Here is a 6,735-nt window from a genome sequence, read left to right on the forward strand (position 1 = left end):
TCGCCCTCTCACTCACCCACTCATTTCAGTCAGTCACACGCAATTGCGTGCCGACACGAGGGACCTCTTGCGGCAGTTTAGGGAACCAGCTTGGTCTATTTCACGCTAGGCGGCACTGCTAGTACTGTCAGCTGCATCTGAGCGCTGTCGGAGTTTGTGCCGAAGGCAATGGATCTTGTAGGTGGCGCTAGTGGTGCTACCGTTGGTGCGTCAATTGACCTGTTAATTGTTTAAGGTCATGTTTAAGGTCAAGGTCATACATTTTTCATTTCGCGCGGACTACAATCGCTCAGTTTAGAGAAAAGCTCACAGGTCCAACATCAGCTAATTAGGATCTGCATCTCGTTCAGTAAGGTGGCCTGGGGACAATCTGACCTGAATAGAACAAATTCTTTATTCTACATGAAGGACATGAGCTGCGGTAATTTCTCGCTTCCCTCCGTAACCAACTCTAGGCGTGTGCAAGCAGGGTGACATTTTTGACATAATCACGTCACATTGAACGGTAACTCGCTTGATGTTTATGATCCATTGTCTCAAATGATGCATCAATTTAGCAACCGTAACATTTCCACGTTATTCTTTGATATACCTCGAAGGGGGAGCTGGCATCAATATCCGTTAGGTACTGATAATGCTAGGAGAGAAAGGGGGATTGATTGACAGGTTACGAACAGCGATAAATTTATAACGATTGAAAAGGTGATTCAGATTTGTATCGGTTATATGAACGCGAATCACGAAACGACTCAATGCTGATTTAATAACAACCCGGAAGGCGATTCAGACCCCCAGCGTTCTTGTTCTGGCGCTGAGCTGCCGAAGGAGCAGAATAATGTTTGATGTTTATGTTTACTCTCCTTATCCGAATGTAACTGAACACGTCACGACTTCTTGGGCCGCCTTCGTATCAAACCTTATCCAAATGGTGAATCTGTCCCAGGAATGTGGCGATCCTACGCTGACCGTCGATTTATCTCGAATAGCACTTGTAAGAATTGAGAATCGATTGACAGACTTGGAATTAACACTAGATTGACAATGGATTGATACGCTGGCCTACCGAGTTCAAACTAGTTAGATTATGAAACAACTTATGCTGACCTGCTAGCTTCAAAAAAAAATGTATCTGTGATGGTCGCGTCGTGAGGGGTGATCATTGCATTTCCGTTGATTGATGATCAGACGGCCGTGGCGTAGTCCCATTTAACTCCAGTGAACCTGTGGTGTGAGGCCGGCGTGAGGCCGTGTGATCGACGATGACGACTCAATGATAATTACGTTAGCGGTCTCTGTGAATCCGAATCAGCAACATATCTGGAGTAACCCTCCCTTCTTTTTTTTTTCAGACAGATTGTTAAATTTTCACGCTATATTTACAAACGGGCGATACAGCAGTGGTCAAGCTCAAGTCCTAAACGGTGCATTGCGATCGAGATAGTCAACTCGCCATTCTCGATACAAACCTAGCCTTAAACCTAATCCTAGCTCCCTCACCGCAAAAAAAAGATTAATTACAAACATCGCCAATTGAACTGTCATGACGTCATCTGACGTAGTTTGACGCGTCAATGGTGACCAGCGCCCCAAAAATGATACCACCTGACCTGTTCCCCTCCCCTCGAATCCCACACCCCACTGCGGCCGGACCGCGCGCGTGATGGCCGACAGATAGTGCCACCCCAATACCAATGTAATGGTGAGCCATTAGCCTACACTGACCATTACTAACCCGCCCCGGCTGTCCCTCTAACCCCTCTGTCTATCCCATAGACAAGGCCGGACCAGTCAGGCCCATTAGCCCCTCCCCGTCTTTACAAACAGACGCCCCACTGCCGCGCTGCTCGGTCGGGAGCGGAATGTAGCGACCATCTGCCCTCCCTTCCCTGCCGAATAACACTCCCACGATGTTAAATCCATTACCCTCTAATGGTGGCTCAGGTTAGACCCCAGGGAGTGGCATTTGTAATCCAGATCAGAGACATCCGATGGGTAAATGGGAGGTGAATTGTCCATGACGGGGAGGCAGTCTTGATGAGGCGGACAGATGAGATGACTCACTTGACAGTGTTTGATGATTGCTGTCCACTCCAGCTGAGGTCCGGTGCAGTGATGATCCGATCAGCAGAGAGGCCGCTCCGGCCGAAGCCGGGCGGGGCGGTGTCCCGCGCCGAGTCCCGAGGCGTTCTGTCTCTGGTGGTCGGCCTCCGGTGGTCGGTCTCGGGTCTGTCTGAATCTCGTGGTCTGATCCCGTAGTCTGTTCCCCTCTCTCCTTCTCCGCTGAGTTTTGTTCGCCTGTGATTTCCGGGCCGGAGGTTCCGGGCGTCGCCGGGCCTCCCCGACCGGGGCAGAAAATTGGCGACATCCCGTCTCGCATCCGGAGTCGAGACCGTCGTCCTCCTCCTCCATTCCGCCGGAACGTGACGTCTTCCTCACTAGCACGGCTCATCCGTCTCAGCTGTCTCCTGCCGGATGACGTTTTCACACTCGATTTTCGCCGGATGTCGGTCCCTGCCTGTGCCGGACGGCTGACCGCAACGGCATCCTCCCACCTTCCTGTCAGCTGCGTCGGCAGGATGTGCGTGGCGCCAGGCGTCGGGAGGCTGGTCGAGCACCGGGAGCAGGTGTTTCCGGCTGCGTTACGTTTGTCGGCGGCCACTGCGCCGGCCCGGATGGGTGTGTTGGAACTCCACCCTTCGGCGAGCCTTTGATCTTCGCTTAATGGTGACCGGCCGACGGTCGGGTAATCGTTTGGTCGACTCCCTCCCCACGCCGGCTCAGCGCCGCGGCAGGCAGTGCGATCGTCCTTACGTATAGAGTGTGTGAGATGTCCTTTTTGACGTACGGAGAAAAAATGTCACAGCTTCCAGCTGTTACATTACCAAACGTTTCTGTTTAGAGGGTGGAGGGAAAACATGTTTATATTTACTCACTCACTTGCTTACTTCAACTTACTTATTTTCTTAAACCATAGGCAAGCTGATTGCGTTGTTTATTTATTTATTTCACTTATTTTATTTATTTTACATTGCAAGTGTAACTTTAAGCGGTGGCTGACCGATAAAGAAGGTTAACGATGGAACAGATACGCACTTGCAGCTACGAGTACATATGGACGGTTACGTTCCGAGTGTTACGTGCTGATTACCAGTTTCACGAATTTGTTATTGGCGATGTCCTATAAAATATCGATTCCTCAATTTCGATCTTGCCTGCCACTGGAAGAAGGTTACCGATTGCTTTTTTGTTTCAAATTGTCAGAATCTAAAGTTTGTTTGCACAGGGAGTTCTGTTTTTAACCGATAACAGCAAACACGACTAGGTTTCTGGTGTATATTTCACAGCACAATCAGTGCACTGGTAAGCCCATCCAGCTTCCGAGCCTCTGTCTACCAGGATCGATAGGTATCGATTGATCTGTATACAGAGACCTACAGGCATCCGGAGGCTTACGCTCGTAATAATATACACCTTTGAGGCGGTGCTTCATTTAGCGTCCACCGCCACCGCCGCCGCCGCCGCCGCCGCCGAAACCACCGCCGCCGCCGCCGCCACCGCCGCCGCCGCAGCAAGCCTCAGCTGAAAAATGAGAGAAAGAACGTCAGGTCATCTTCATTTCAGCTAGTGTGATTGTGTATAATAAATGTAGATTGATGTAAGATAGCGCTGTTTTGAGGCTCATGATTAAAAATATAAATGTTATTAAAAACTCAAGCCTCATGCTAAAGTATATTTACAAAAAGGCCAAAAGAATTAGACAATTCATTTGACCTTTTTGTTAATATACTTTAGCATGAGGCTTAGGTTTTTAACCACATTTATATTAAATGTAGATCCATTCATTTGTGTAAAACAGACTCAATGCATTGTGATAATCAACGATCAGGTTCTACTCGAGTCTCGAATGACATAGGTACTAGACTGTTGAGACTGACTACAATCCTATAGCTCTAAAAATGAAGGCCATCAACTGAAGTTGGGTGGCATAAGGACGATTGTTATTTGTTCAACTCACGGGCGCCTGAGGCTGCCGCCAGCAGCGACAGAAGGAGCACAGCCAGGAACAGGGGGCTGAACCACTGCATGGTCAACTCTAAGCCAACTGCGGTAGCAGCGGGCTCTTTATACCACCGGGATAATCTGCTCCAGGGGCTCCGACTACCATAGAGTTGTGGCGAGGTGCGGCGCCCCTGGACAACCCGCTCGTGACAGCGAGTAGATACCGATTCAGGGAAAACAGTGCCTCCCGGGCCTCTTTTGTCGCGGCACCTTGCCACGTGATCCATGCGAACTTAAAAAGTAGTAAGCGATCATAATTAGATGCCTTTCATCGCACGTCGTCTAGCATTCTCTCGAGCACCATGAACTAAACCAACATGGTGTACTCTCGGGCGCAATTTGGATGCCTATCCACACGCCAATTTTCAGTGCAATCGCCCCAGTAATTGACGAGTTTTGTAGTGGGAGTAAACTTGACACCTCTTCATATTGCATTTTGCACGTGCAGTGTGGGTCACCCTGTACATCGAGAGTGGTCCGATAATTGAAAGAAGGGATGCAACTACCGTAAATACACTGGCGGATCCAGGGGGGGGCGGCAGGGGCTAAACCCCCCATTCGAAACTCGACAGGGGCGGCAATATAAATTAGCCCCCCCCCCCAAATGCACCGGGATTGGTCATTAAAATGATTGATTGCTGGTAAGTTCCAGCCTTCGATAATGAAGTTCCTTTAGAAACTCCTTTCCGCTGTTAACACGCGCACCGACGGGGGATATCCGCCCCCCCCCCCCTGAGGCGAAATTTGGTACGACTATTCTCTCATCAATTTTACACATGGAAGTGGGAAATAGCTCTTATTAAATGGGGATGAGAGTGCAAAGTAATTTTCATTTGGATGTCAGTTCGCACCAAATAGACAAATTTTGGGATACTGGTGTGACCTGGACTGGAAGGTCAACCAATGATCTTCCTCTCGTTACTCACGGGCCACACGCTTGTTTTTTCCGCGAAGCTCAAGCTTGATCAGGGGCCGAACGGCAGGGGTGTCCAACCGACACCTCCCGGCCCGCGAAGGCTGCGCCAAGCACCGACCCGGAGTGGGCTAACTGGTCAACAAAAGCAATTTTAAGTGTTTTTAAAGTAATATAAAGGCACGGGTCGGGTGGGCTACCACTTCTATATTTTTTATTTTATTTTTAGTTTAAAAAAGAAATCGTCTCAGGGCTGTGACGAAAAATAAGTGGCCATACATGGAAACGCAGGTCTGGATCCGCCAGTGCGTACATACATACCTAATGACCGGATATCAATCAACCCCAGCGGTTACTGAGATATAAGCCTTTCAAAAGCGTTACAGGCCGGTGCCGGGCCGGGTCGGGCCGCTCGTAGGTACTGAGATTTTTCCGCTACTTAAAAAGGCTCGCTCGCGCTTCGCGCTCGCTCGTAATGACACAAGTTTGAAATCAACTATAAAAACTACCCAAGAAACATGTAAAACTTGAAAGTGAAACAAGGTCATCTAAGGTCAACTGCCTGTGCCTGATCTTCGTGTGACCTTGACACTCACCAAAACACATAGGACAAACATCATTTCATATATTGGAACGCTTACAACCACAAAAAAGACTGGAAACGGGCACGGATAATAGCCGTTTTCACGACGGGCTATCTGGCGAATGCACCTAGTTTGACCAAAACTGTACCAAATATCTTTTACAGCAAATATCTTCAAATTATGGATTCATTTCAGTGTTGTAATCGATGATAATGTCTGATACTATGACAAAGAAGGCATATACCCAAGCATTTTATAACCATCACATTTTATTTATTCTAATCTATTTATGGTGGCAATAAGGCAACACTTAAAGCTGCTGAGAATCGCATTTGAATCATTTAGTGATCTCAAACACCCAATTGACCTTTTCAAAAGCACCTATATCATGCAAAGCGCCTCAACATGATGAAAACAGTTATGTTTATGTATTCCGTATGATTTAGGTGCATTCCCAAGCCAGCACTCCGCAACCATTTTGCCGAAGCTGTTAAAAAACAATAAGCAAACAAGCAAACAAACAAACAAACAAACAACAAACAAACAAACAAACAAGCAAACAAATAAACAAACCCCTGGATAGCGACTTGGATCAGATCGTTATGAAGAGATATGATGTATGATATGCCTTTGCTAAGGCCTCTTAACTTCTATGCCGACTTCAGCGAGCGTGTTACGTAGTTAAAAACTTAAAATTGAGCAATACACCACCAACGCCGCACCATGCTCGCCACAACACCTCATACGGAGTGGGCCTCCCGGTAGATAATCCAACCGGTTCCAGGCCCCTCATTGGCTGAGCAGTGCTCACCCATCGCCCACCGAGCCCCTTCATTGGCCAACAGCGCAGCTACATCGCCACCATCTGAGAAGTAGGTAACCGCCTTCACACGGTCTTCCCAGCCGTGAACACGATTCGTTGAAAAGTATGCACTATGGTGGCGTGCAGAGACAGAAATGTATGCGATAGAAGAGGCCATGATGTGAGGCGCCACTGTAGGTCATTGGAAGGGTAGCTGGACGACTGCTTGTGGTCAGGGGCCGATCAAAACAACAGGCCCCCTGAAGCGACCGATGGGCAAACAGGGATGTCCCTGTGTTCACGAAGAGCTGCGCTATTGGAATTTCCGCAAAAACAAGAGGAGCACCTTGTGGTGAGCTTTATTCTATCGCTTGGTC

At 48.4% G+C, this 6,735-nt stretch overlaps 1 long non-coding RNA gene across 1 annotated transcript; it reads right to left on the reverse strand.

Moving 5' to 3' along the window:
- Positions 1 to 3,319: 3,319 nt before the first annotated feature.
- Positions 3,320 to 4,152, reverse strand: LOC122372188. Its single transcript, XR_006254832.1, has 2 exons — positions 4,016 to 4,152; positions 3,320 to 3,579 (listed from the first exon to the last, which is right to left on the reverse strand). It is a non-coding gene; the product is annotated as an uncharacterized LOC122372188 (long non-coding RNA).
- Between the last annotated feature and the right edge of the window lie 2,583 nt (positions 4,153 to 6,735).

Source organism: Amphibalanus amphitrite, unplaced genomic scaffold (genome assembly GCF_019059575.1).
Source record: "Amphibalanus amphitrite isolate SeventyFive unplaced genomic scaffold, NRLGWU_Aamphi_draft 001327F_arrow, whole genome shotgun sequence".
Classification (NCBI taxonomy): Eukaryota; Metazoa; Arthropoda; class Thecostraca; order Balanomorpha; family Balanidae; genus Amphibalanus; species Amphibalanus amphitrite.